General features: G+C 43.9%; 1 protein-coding gene across 2 annotated transcripts in view; it reads right to left on the reverse strand.

Annotated features, from left to right (window-relative positions):
• Nucleotides 1-13,985, reverse strand: part of ptprn2 (protein tyrosine phosphatase receptor type N2) — a 761,696-nt gene that overhangs the window by 72,891 nt on the left and 674,820 nt on the right. The gene's annotated exons all lie outside the window — the stretch shown is intronic.

Genomic DNA, 13,985 nt, shown 5'->3' on the forward strand with positions numbered 1-13,985 from the left:
ATTCCTTTCAGTTCCTGATCCTTCTTTCATGTGTAACACTTGAAGCAAACAGACAACCCTGGAGATACACAGCAGTCTTCTGGAAATGGTAACAGAGTCAATGTTTCAGGCTAGCAAACCTTCCTTACCATTAGACCATAAGGCATATGAGCAGATAGTTCATATGTTCATAAGTTACAGGAGCAGAATTAGGTCATTTGGCCCATCGAGTTTCCTCTGCCGTTCAATCATGGCTGATTTATTTTTCCCACAAATGGAAACATCCTCTCCATACCCACTCTATCCAGGCCTTTCTTTTTTCGGTAGGTTTCAATGAGATGCCCCCTCATCCTTCTAAACTCCACCGGGTACAGGCCCAGAGCCATCAAATGCTCACTGACTTAAAACATTAGCTCTGTTTCTTTTGGAACTGATACCTTTCCTTGCTAAATCCCCCAAAAAAGATTCCACACTGTTCAGCAGATCAAGCTGCCACTGTGGAATAAAGTCAATGTTTCAGCTTGGTGATCATTTAGTATAAACAGACTTATCATCTTCTGCATTGCACAGCACAGCAAAACTCACCAGCACCTCAAGAAATTAGCAAGGTGTCGGAATAAGTTATACCTTTTATAATATGATACAATATTGGCACAGTTGGTAGAGCTGCTGCCTCACAGTGCCAGAGGCCCAGGTTCCATCCTGACCATGGGTGCTGTCTATGTGGAGCTTGCATGACCACGTGGGTTTCCTCAGGATGTTCCAATTTCCTTCCACATCCCAAAGACAAGTGGGCCGGCCCAAGGACAAAGGCCGCATTTGGAGTACTGTGAGCAAATATGGGCCCCATGTCTGAGGAAGGATATGCTGGCTCTGGAGAGGGTCCAGAGGAGGTTTACAAGAATGAATCCAGGAATAAGTGGATTACCAGATGAAGAGTGTTTGACAACACTGGGCCTGTACTCGTTGGCGTTTAGAAGGTTGAAGGGGTACCTCATTGAAACTTCCAGAATAATGAAAAGCATACAGTGGATGTGGAAAGGATGTTTCCGTTGGTGGGAGAGTCTAGGACCAGAGGTCATAGCCTCAGAATTAGAGGGCACTCTTTTAGAAAGGAGGTGAGGAGGAACTTCTTTAGTCAGAGGGTAGTTAACCTGTGAAACATTGCCACAGAGGACTGTGGAGGCCAAGTCAGTGGATATTTTTAAGGCAGAGGCAGACAAATTATTGATTAGAATGACTGTCAAGGGTTAAGGGCAAGGAGAAGGTAGGAAAATGGGATGAGGAGGCAGAGATCAGCCATGATTGAATGACGGAGTAGACTCGATGAGCTGAATGGCCTAATCTACTCCTGTAACTTGTGAACTTGTGAAGTGGGTTGGCAGATTAATTGACTTCTGCAAATTGCCCCAGTGTGGAGGTGAATGGAGGAGAATATGGGATGATAGAGAATTTGTGTGAACAGGAGATCAATGGTCGGCATAGACTTGGTGGGCCGAAGGGCCTGTTTCCATGCTGTATCTGTCAATTCAATTCAAATATGTTGGCAGGCATTCCTCCAGGCAGTGTCACAATGGCCTGGCATTGTCACCAATTATTGCATCAAGCAAGTCCAAGTTCCTCATTTGTTGCATCTTTTTGTTTCTAAATTGTTCACTGTCAATTTATCTCCAAAGTCTCCCACAACACAGAGGCCAATAACTTGGGGTGATCGATTTAGGTTAACTGCTAGAAGGATTAGAGAGGAACTGAGCGAGAATAATTTTACTTAATAATTGACAGGCATCTGCAATTCATTGGCCAAAGCAGTGACAAAGGCAGAAATATCAGCAGCATTTTTTAAATAAGTGGGTGATCACTTGGGAGAAGAGCTGCAACATGCAGGGCAGTGGACCAGAGGCTGGGAAGTGGAATTATCTAAGGATTACCTTTGGCTGGCGTGGACACAATGCCGTGAATGACCCTTCTTTTGTAATGAACATTTATATGATTCTATGAATGCAACATTTACTGTCATTAAAAAGCAGACAACTCTACTTTCATGTTGCAATCCTTTCATCCATTGAAAAAATCACTTGAAGAACTGTAATTCAGTGTTGGAATGAAGAGAGTGGAGACTGATGCAGCCACATTGATTCCTTTCCATTCACGAGGTAGGAATGCCAGTGGTGAAGGCAGTATTTATCATCTGTGAATGATGAGGCAGTAAAGGGGAAAATGGTCTGGTGCCACACATACGCGAGACTGAGTGGCAGATTCCCTTTCCTACAGGACTTTAGAGAATGCATGGTTTTACAGGAGGAGGAGGACTAGTTGGACACAATATTTGAAGCTGAATGGACATAAACTACACATACAGCATGGAAACAGGACCTCTGGCACAACAAATCTACGCCAACCATCCATCGTTCATACTAGTTTAGTTTATTGTCACGTGTACCAAGGTACAGTGAAAAGCTTTTTGTTGCATGCTCATCAGTCAGTGGAAAGACTATACATGATTACAGTCGAGCCGCCCACATTGCACAGATACAGGATAAAGGGAATGATGCTTAGTGCAAGATAAATTCTAGTGAAGTCCGATAAAAGATAGTCTGAAGTACATGATAAAAGATTGGTTCTATGTTATGCCACGTCCTCACCCACTCTCTACACACTAGGGGCAATTTACAGAGGGCCAATTAACCTACAAACCTGCACACATTTGGAATGTGGGAGGAAACCGGAGCACCCAGAGGAAACACACACGGTCACAGGGAGAACGTGTAAACTCCACACGGACAGCAGCTGAGGTCAGGATCAAACAGCAGTGACACAGCAGCTCCACCATCTGCGTCACTGAGCTGCCCTTGCATGAAGATATTTGTGTACAATACTACTTTTCTGTGGTGCAGGACTCAACTGCCTCGAATAAGCACAGCACAAGAATAGGCCCTTTGGCCTACAATTTATTCATCGAACATGACAAAAAATAAATGTAGATGCTGCCTCACCCGCTGAGTGCCTCCAGCATTTTTGTCTACCTTTGATTTTCCAGCATCTGTAGTTCTTTCTTAAACCAAAATAAATTAATCTCATCTGCCAGCACATGATCCGTATCCCTGCATGTCCATGTGCCTATCTAAAAGCATCTTAAACTCCACTATTGTCTCTGCCTCCTCCAGCGCCCATGCACCCACTTCTCTCTGTGTCTAAAACTTACCCCCCACATCTACTTTAAATGTTGCTCCTTTCACCCTCGATGCCCTCTAATGTTTGACCATTCCATCCTAGGGAAAAGGCTCTAATTGTCTAACTATCTATGCCTCAGCTGTCAGGTCTTCCCTCATCCTCTGTGTTGTTCCAGAGAAAATAATCCAAGTTTGTCTGGTTAAGTAATAGTGACTTAAACAGGGATCCAGGCAGATTCCCTTTCAGCAGATTCCTCTTTGCACTTAAAGAGCCAGAAATGAAGAAATAAATTCTGCAATAACTGGAGAAGGCATTTGACAAGGTGTCATGTAAAAGGCAGGTGTCCAAGAGCTCATGGTATTGGGGGGAAGTGTGTTAGCATGGATTGCAAACTGAATCAGAATAAATTCAGGATGGAAGGATGCAACTAATTGAGGGGCACAGTGGTACAGCTGCTGCTTCACAACACCAGAGACCCAGGTATGATCCTGACCCTGTCCGCTGCCTGTGTGGAGTTTGCATGTTTTTTTGCGACTTCATGGGTCTCCTTCGGGTACACCGGTTTCCTTTCACATCCCAAAGACGTGTGGGTTTGCTGGTTAATTGGCCTCTGTGAATTGCCCCTAGTACACAGGGAGTGGATGATAACGTGAGATAACATAGAACTAGTGTGAACAGGCAATTGGTGGTGTGGACCCGGTGAGCTGTAGGGCCTGTTTTCATGCTGAATTTTTCAAATGAATCAATTGAGTGTCCTAATCTTGGCCCTTAATTATTTACTATCTATATTGATGACTCGGAAGAATGGGGCAAGGTATCTAAGTTTGCTGATAACACAAAACACAGTAGCTGGGAGGGGATATTACAATGAGGGTATTTGGACTCAGTAACAGGATATGGGCAGGTTGAGTGAGTGGGTGAAACTTAAAGAACAGAATTTAATTATGGAAAGTGTGAGGTCATGCAAATCAAAAGGTTGACTATTATCTAAATGCAGAAAATTACCAATGAGTAAAGTACAGAGGCATCCATGTGAAAATGTATATTATTAAAGATAGGTATGTGAACAAGTACTAAGAAGGTAAGAGGCAGCGGTAGAGTTGTTGCCTTAAACCGCCAGAGATCAGGTTCGATCCTGACTGCAGCTACTGTACGTTCTCACTGTGACCGCATGGGTTTTCTCCGGGATGCTCCGGTTTGCTCCCACCCTCCAAAGATGAGCAGGTTTGTAGGTTAATTGACTTGGTAAAATAGTCAAGTGGCCCAACTGTGTGTCGGATAGTGTTAGTGTGCGTGGATCGGTGGTCGGTGTGGGCTCAGTGGGCAAAGGGCCTATTTCCACGCAGCATATCTAAACTAAACTAAATAAGTGGTATATTGACCCTCATTGCAAGAGTTGGCATTTTGAAACAGAGAATCCGATTACAATTGTATTGGTAAGGATATACCTCAAGGACAATGCAAAGTGTTGGACTCCTTAATTAAGTTAAGATATATACTCCAGAAGACAGTTACTCTGATAATTGTTGGGATGAGGGAGTGGTCCTATCTTGAAAGGCTGAAGAGGGTAAATCTGTGCTTTTTGGAGTTTGGAATAATGAAGTTTGATTTTATCGATACATTACAGGAGGCACGGCAAGGTCGATGTTGAGATGTTGCCCCACTAATGGGAGCGTCCTGAACAAGTAAGAGTCTTGAACATAGTTACAAGATGTGGGGTGGGGTGGTCATTTAATACTGAGGCACATAGGGCAATCCTCTCACAGAGGCTGGTGAATCCCTGGAATTCTCTTCTCTGGACGGTGGTGCATGTCAGATCACTGGAGGTATTTAACTGGAGAGTAGATGTATTTTTGAAAAATGAGTGAACTGATAGCCATGGGGAATGGGGGGTCACAGAAGGGAAATTGAGGCCTGTGGCAGATGGTCCATGGCTATGTTGAATTGTGGGGCAGGTTTGAGGGATCGAGTGGCCTACTCCAGGTCCTATTTTCTTGTCCTCTTGTGCTTTATAGTGGAAAGGCAAGCAGCAGAGTGTCATATAGGTAGCAGGTCACAGCAGAGACAGCCTGAATGATCCTGAGAGATTGGGTTTCTGAGAGAGAGCATTATGCTGACACTGACCCTGAGGGGCATGTTTGTGTTTGTTTGTTGTCTGAGGTTTATCTCGCATTCCGAGTTGCATGGAATCATTCAGGCATTTTGATAACACTGCTTTCATGTCATTGCAATGGAATGGGCAGATTTCAAGTTGGCAGCTTGCTAATCCAGCAAAGTTTGATTGCAATGTTATAACTTGGTCCAAAAACCTAACAGAACCAAGGGTGCATCCTCCGCCAACCAATTGCAAAGATGCTGTTCAAATCATATATTTGGCAAAGGTTTCAAGGGAGCAGTGGTCAGCTTTTATTTCATGGTCTGTCATTAAGCAGATGTTAATGTCACAGGACAGTGTAATATTATATTAGATTAGAGGTACAGCATGGAAACAGGCTCTTTGGCCCATTGAGTCCACACCAACCATTGGTCATCCGTCCACACTTCACTTCCTACAGACGAGGGGCAACTTACAGAGACCAATTAACCTACAAACCCGCACGTCTTTGGGATGTGGGAGTATACGGGAGTACCTGCAGGAAACTCCATACAGACAGCAGCCGTGGTCAGGTTCGAACCCGGGCCTCTGGTGCTGAAAGACAGCAACTCTACCACTGTGCCACTGTGCTGCCATTGATAAAGTCTAACATTTTCCAGTTCTGGTGAAAGGTCACTGACCTGAAATGTTAATTAATTTCTTACTCTGTGAATGCTATCTGATTGGTAGGGTGCTTCCAGCACTGTCCAGGCCTAGAGAGAGTGGATGTGGAGAGGATACTTCCAGTGGTGGGAGAGTCTAGGACGAGAGGGCACAGCCTCAGAATGAAAGGACGTACCTTTAGAATGGAGATGAGAAGGCATTTCTTTAACCAGAGAGTGGTGAATCTGTGGAATTCATTGGTGGAGGCCAAGTCAATGGATTTTTTAAAGCGGATATTGATAGGTTCTTGATGAGTAAGGTCATCCAAGGTAACGGAGAGAATGCAGGGGAATGAAGTCGAGAGAGAAAAATAGATCAGCCATGATGGGCCGAATGGCCCAAATCTGATGGACTTGATGTGCCGAATGGCCCAAATCTGCTCCTACTACTTATGAACTATTAACATTAGTTCAGATTTCTAGCATCCACAATTTTTGCTTTGATCACCCCCTCGGCATTTTAATTGTTAATTAAAGAACGTCACAAAAATATACAGTCGTAACTGCCAACAATCTCCAGAGGCGTTCTTAAACAGGCAACGTTTCATCATCAAAGATATTTTGACAGTAAGATACCAAAAACCATTTGACGACTGTGTAGCAAATGAAGCCAGCAACTGAGAAGCTTTGATTTATTCAGTGCAATAACTGGTGTCAATGCTGGGCATATTTTTCTGCCAGGAGGATGGATTGGCAGCATTTTGTTTCATTTTACAAAATGCGTTGCTCACTTCTGACACTTCACTGGTTATTTGAAGTGCCGATTAATACCAGGAAGACACAAATCCACCAAAGATGAGTGTTAAAGTGTGACAAAGTTGGAGGTTTTGGGTGAAATCCAGTTTGCCTTGTCTTTCCCAGTTCTAGTGTAAGGCCCAGGATCTAAAACATTGAAAACATTCAAACTGATGCACTACAATGCTGAGAACTATACGCTGTACTCCGTATCTTCCCCTTTGCTTCATCTATTGTATTTGAGTTTGACTTGATTGTACTCATGCATTGAATTGTTTGGATAGCATGAAAAACAAAGCTTTTCATTGTACCTCAGTGCATGTGACAATAATAAACTAAACCTAAACCGAACCATTCCACAGATGCTGCCTAACCTGCTGAATGCTTCGTAGTACATTTTCTGTTTATATTTTAGTCCCTTTCCCTGACCTATCTTTCAGCCTGTCCGACCATTCTATTAGATAATTGTTGATCTGTGACCTGGCCCCATTAGTTATTCTTTTCTTCATCTCCCTGCATAACTTTGATTGATAAAAATGTACCAATCTGAAATTGATAATGGACAATGAACGTGGCATGAAGTGCCGTTTCCAAAATTCATACTCCAGACCTGGCCTAAGTGCTTAAAGTTGATACTAATTCGCCTGACTTCTAGATTTTCACCATTAACATAGAACACCACAGATCAGCACAGCACAGCACAGGAACAAGCCCCTTTGGCCATTAATGCCAAAATAAACTAATTCCCTCTGCCTACACATAATCCATAACCCTCCATTCCCTGCATATTCATATGCCTAAATAAAAGCCTCTTAAATTCCACTATTGTATCTAGGCTTAAAGCTTAGGACAACACGGTGGTGCAGTGGTAAGGTTTCTGCCTCAGATGTAGATTTCAGAGATACAACCCGGAAACAGGTCCTTTGGCCCACCGAGTCCACGCCGACCAGTTATCACCCCGTACACTGTCACATTTCTGCACACTAGGGACAATTTACAATTATATCATCAAAGCCAATTAACCTACAAACCTGTACACCTGTGGAACGTGGGAGAAAACCAGTGCTCCTGGAGAAAACCCACGCCGTCACAGGGAGAACGTACAAGCCCCGTACAGACAGCGCCGGTAGTCAGGAACAAACCCGTGTCTTTGGCGTTGTAAGTCAGCAGCTCTACCGCTGCGTCACTGTGCTGCCTTTAATTTCTAGTTACCAGACTACAGGAAGGATGTGATTGCACTGGAGAGGGTGCTGAGGAAATTCACCAGGATGGCGACTAGGATACAATGTTTCAGTCATGAGGAGAGACTTAATAGGTTGGGTTTGTTTGCCTTGGGGCAGAGAAGTCTGAGGAGAGACCTGACATACGAAATTATAAGACGTATAGCGAGAGTAGACTGGTGGTGATCTGGTAACTCCCACGTACATTAACAATATAAATAATTACAGGAGCTTCAAACATCGAACATCGAGCAGCAAGGAATTTGAAACAGTCTGAAGAAGGGTCCCGACCTGAAATGTCACCTATCCATGTTCTCCAGCGACACTGTCTAACCTGCTGAGTTACTCCAGCACTTTCTGTCCTTTTGTGTAAACCAGACCTGCAGTTCCTTGTTTCAACGAGGAATTCATTGTCGGTAATTTTTTACTTGGCCTCTGATCACAACAGTGTTTTATATTATGATTTACAAACAAGGCACTCTGCTTTCCTTCTTTTAAAGAAGGTGTTTTAAACACTTTTCATCGTTTTATTTACGGAGGCATCTATTGACTCAGTTATACGCCTGGGCCTGAAGTTGCTCCCGGTACTGAGGAATTCACAACCTCTACGTGTAACTCATGGATCTGACTCTTGATCAGTCATCGATCCTACGTTACATAGACACAAGGAACTGCAGATGCTGGAATCTTGAGCAAAATGCAAAGTGCTGGAGGAACTCAGAGGATCAGGTGCATCTGTCGAGGGGATGGAAAGGCAAACTTTTGGGTCAGGATCCTTCTTCAGACTATCTGAAGAAGGGATCCCAACCCGAAAAGTCGCCTATCCATTTCCTCCACAGATGCTGCCTGACCCGCTGAGTTCCTCCAGCACTTTGCATTTTTCTCATTGATTCCATGTTAATACCAGAAAAAGATTTGTCATCATATTTTCCTCAATGGTTACAGGTACGTCACTAACAGAAACATGCTCATTCCTGATCTGATGTCCAAAACATGCCTCACTAGACTGCTGATGTGGACAACTCCAGTAGGTCCTGCATTTTCTACCTGGACTGATGATCTTGTCTCTCACTAGGTTGAAAATGCTTCCCATTTGCTTTAATTGCTGCCTCTCGTCTTTCCTAACCTGCAAGTCAGCTTGTTCCAAGTTCAATCCCACACCAAGATGACACAGGTTAACAGCTCTGTCAGAACAAAACCAGTAGTAGAGTGCAGGATCACAGTATCTAAACATGGAACTGTATGCACGTAATATATACTGTATGCACGTAATATATTTATTTATTGCTCATATTCTATGTCACTCTTCTAGGGAGATGCTAACTGCATTTCGTTGTCTCTGTACTGTACACTGCACAATGACAATAAAGTTTGAATCTGAGCTTAGTCCATTCATGACTCGTCATGAAAGTAGAGTAACTTGGTTTTTTCCCGTTTACTTTAGTTTATTGTCATGTGTACCGAGGTAGAGTGAAAAGCTTTTTGTTGCAGGGCACAATCGGATGCAAGGCATCTTTTAACATAATCTATCTGTGGCCTTATTGGAAGCAGGGTGGTATGGAAGAATCAATATAAGTTTGAGACATTATATCAGATAAAAATCTTAAATAAATCCATGGTGAGAAGTGGTCCACTGTGCCACACTATTTCTGCCAGTATCCCAGTTCCAATCTTTAGCTATCACACTAATGCCTACCTGCCTGGCTTCAATTCACTTTGATAGAGCCGGAGGAAATGACTGGAACATTTTAGGCAAAAACCTACGTAAATGGACTTGTTGCAAAGGCTACATTGGCCATTTTCACAAACCTGATGGTGTCTCTTCTGGTATTCCTCTCCTTGCTGGAAAACTGCACATATGGACACAGCTTTCACCAGCTCTTTATTAGTGTTTGGCCAGTGGATGCAACTTCTGGCCATGCTCTCTTTATTGACGGCTCCAGTCTGTTCAGCTTGTCTACAATTATTGGCCTGAGAACGTGGCTTGGAATGATTATTTGACATGGCCATTTCAAACATGGTTGATAATTCAAACCCACTATTATACAATGGCTCACAAAGTGCTTGAGTACCGCAGCGGGTAAGGCAGTATCTCTGGCAAACATGAATAGGAGATGTTTTGGGTTGGGACTGAAGGGTCCTGACCTGAAATGTCACCTATCCATAATATCCAGAGATGCTGCCTGACCCAATGAATTACTCCAGCACTTTGTGTCCTTTTTTCGTAAACCAAAATCTGCAGTTCCTTGTTTCTACATTATAAAATGGCTGTTGAACTTCATTTGGACATTTTTCTAGACTGATCCATCCTCTACTTTTGTATTTCTTCTTGCTGAATAATCTCATTGGCTCTATTTGGGAAATCCTCATGCAAAGTTAGAGTATGAACATCCAATTTCTGCAATCAATTACAAGTTGATTCATGAAGTAGTAGTTTCGGTTTTAGAGATTCAGAATGGAAACAGGCCCTCCGGCTCACTGAGTCCATGCCGACCATCGATGACGCGTTCACACTAGTTCAATGTCATCCAACTTCCGCATTTGTTCCCTACTCATTAGGCACAATTTTGTAGTTGCCAATTAATCTATAGAATAGAACAGGTAGATTTACAGAGTCTCTTGCCCAGAGTAGGTGAATCGAGGACCAGAGGACATAGGTTTAAGGTGAAGGGGAAAAGATTTAATAGGAATCTGAAGGGTAACCTTATCACACAAAAAAGGTGGTTGGTGTATGGAACAAGCTGCCAGAGGAGGTAGTTGAGGCTGGGACTATCCCAACATTTAAGAAGCAGTTAGATAGGTCCATGGATAGGACAGGTTTGGAGGGATTTGGACCAAACACAGGCTGGTGGGACTAGTGTAGCTGGGACATGTTGGCAGGTGTGAGCAAGTTGGGCCAAAGTGCCTGTTTCCACACTGTATCACTCTATGACTCTAAATAATATTCCCTAAAGACATATGCAATAGATGTGTCTGGGCAGATTCACATAGCTTGGCAAGATGGGTAGATATGCAGCAGATGGAATTTATTGTGGATAAGTAGAAGGAAAAGTAAGGAACATACTTGCGTATTTACTGGATGGATACCGAAAGAATGGTGAACAGTGAAATGTAAGGTTTTGAATATTTAATTTCCTAAAACGTAAATCAGATTGCTAAAGCTACATAAAGACAGACCAATGGCAAGGGTATTACAAATAGACATGTTGTACCATGTAGTACCAGAATACTTGTAATATTCCAATAAATAATACACGGTTTAAGCAACTATGGAACCTGGAATGATTGGGTTAACATATGATGAGCGTTTGACAGCATTGGGCCTGTACTCGCTGGAGTTTAGAAGGTTGTGACAGACCTCATTGAAACTTACTGACTAGTGAAAGCCTGGATAGAGTGGATGTGGGGAGGATGTTTCCACCAGTAGGAGAGTCTCAGACCAGAGGGCACAGCCTGTGAATAAAAGGACCTTTTGAAAAGAGATGAGGAGGAATTTCTTTCGTCAGAGGGTGGTGAATCTGTTGAATTCATTGCTACAGAAGGCTATGGAGGCCATCCATGGGTATTTTTAAGGCAGTGATTGACATATTCTTGATCAGCACGGGTGTCAGGGGTTATGGGGAGAAGGCAGGAGAACGGTATAGAGGGAAAGATAGATCAGCCATGATTGAATGGCGGAGTAGACTTGATGGGCTTAATTGCCTATAATACTGCTCCTGTAACTTATGAGCTTATGAACTATTAATGAACCTGTGGGGCAGCACAGTGGTGCAGCTGGTAGAGCTGCTGCCTCACAGCGCCAGAGCCGCGGGTTTGATCCTGACCTCGGGTGCTCTCTGTAGGGAGTCTTTACATTCTTCCTGTGACCGCATGATTTCCCTAGGTGTCCCAGTTTCCTCTCACGTCCCAAAGACATGCAGGTTTGTAGGTTAATTAGCTTCTGTAAATTGCCCCTAATGCGTACAGAGTGGATGAAGAAGTGGGATAACACCGATTCATGGTTGGTATAGACTTGGTGGTGGGCCGAACCTGCGTTCATTATAGAAAGGCTATTAGAGCAACATAGAGGATACAAGTAAATGCAGCAAGATAATGCCAGACTCCAAAACAATAATTACGAGGAGAAACAATTGGTGCTGAGACTATTTTCATCTCTACTTAGATAGGCCATGATGTGATTTAAGAACAAATTTTATGGTTTGGTTGAGAAAGGCTATTTCCTTGGATTAAAACGTTTAAATGTACAGCATGGAAACAGATCCTTTGATCCAGAGTCATGTTGACCATCTGATCCGGCTAGTTCTATGTTACTGTTTTCTCATCCATTCCCTACACATCAAGTGCATTTGAGGCCAATGAATGTGCATGTCAGCATAGCTTTGGGATGTAGGAGGAAACCGGACCACCCAGAGAAAACCCAGGAGGTTACAAGGAGAATGTGCAAACTCCACACAGACAGCACCCGAGGTCAGAATCGAACCTGTGCCTCTCGCGCTGTGAGGCAGCGGTTGTACTTGCAGGTTGTGTGGTGAAGGAAGAAATAGAGGAAATGTATCGAGGGGGGAGGGGGGAGGGGGGGAGGGGGGGGGGGGCTGTTGATGGGGAGAGGGGTTAGTGGTGGAAGGAATTGTTGACATTTTGGATCAAGACCCTGCACCATCCTGAAGTAGGGTTCAACCCGAAATGCTGACAGCTCCTTTCCCACTCAGTTACTGCTTGACACAGTGAGTACTTACAGTGGCTTGTTCTTTCTTTCAGAATCTAGCATTTGCAGATTCTTGTATCTCAAAATGTATGTACCACGAGGGAACCAGGAATCCCTTGCTGGAGATGGTCACAACACAGTTCATTGGATTTTTTTTTGAGTTACAGCGTTGAAACAGGCCCTTCGGCCCACCGAGTCCAGGCTGACTATTGATCACCCATTCACACTAGTTCTATGTTATCCATTTTTCCTCATTCACTATACAAGAGGGGCAACTTACGGAGGCCAATTAACCTACAAACCCGCATGTCTTTGGCATGTAGGAGGAAACTGGAGCACCCGAAGGAAACCCACACAGTCACAGGGAGAATGTGCAAACTCTACACATTCGCCACCTGAGGTCAGGGTGGAGCCCGGTCTCCAGTGCTGTGAGGCAGCAGCTCTATTGACCGTGCCACGGTGCTGCCCATTTACGGAGGAAAATTAAATAAATATTTGTATTCAGAAGAAAGCACCTAGCTCTGGGGAGGATGTGGAGGCAGTAAGATAGCTCCCTACTGTGTGATTACAGCACAAGGTAGACACAACGGGATGAACAGCCTTGATTAATGCTGCAACTTTCTCAAATTCAAACATGCACATCAGTCGGCACAGTGGCGCAGCAGTAGTGTTGCTGCCTTACAGCGCCAGAGACCGGGTTCGATCCTGACCTTGGGTGCTGTCTGTACGGAATTTGTATGGTCTCCCCGTGACCATGTGGCATCCAAAGTTGGTGATGTAGATCAGTCAATACCAAATGTACTAGAGCTCCGCTCTATGATCTTTGGTCAGTACTAGTTGACCTGATCCATGTCATGTTTTACTGCATACCATCGCACACTCAAACCAGGTAGCTGATTGAGTGTGCAGTGGTATGCAGTAAAACATGATATGGATCAGGTCAACTATTACTGACTGATCTACAGGTGAATTCAAGTTTTATTCCAGAGGCTTAATCATGTGATCAGAGATGATAGTCCCCGCAGAGTACTGATGGAAACCTTGCACCATCTTTTTAAAGATGTTAAATGAGGGCTCACTATCTCATCAGAAGTGAAGTTAAAAGATCTGATAGAACGGCTGGAGAGCGTTTACCCTCAACAAATAAGGGGGGCACGGTGGTGCAGCGGTAGAGTTGCTGCCTCACATCGCCAGATACCCAGGTTCGATCCTGACTTCGGGTGCTGTCAGTACGGAGTTTGTACGTTCTTCCTGTGCCCGCGTGGGTTTTCTCCGGGTGCTCCGGTTTACTCCCACACTCCAATGACGTGCAGGTTTGTAGGTTAATTGACTTCTGTAAATTGTCCCTCGTGTCTCGGATTGAACTAGTTTATGGGGTG

The sequence above is a fragment of the Amblyraja radiata genome, chromosome 2, assembly GCF_010909765.2.
Source record: "Amblyraja radiata isolate CabotCenter1 chromosome 2, sAmbRad1.1.pri, whole genome shotgun sequence".
Taxonomy (NCBI): Eukaryota; Metazoa; Chordata; class Chondrichthyes; order Rajiformes; family Rajidae; genus Amblyraja; species Amblyraja radiata.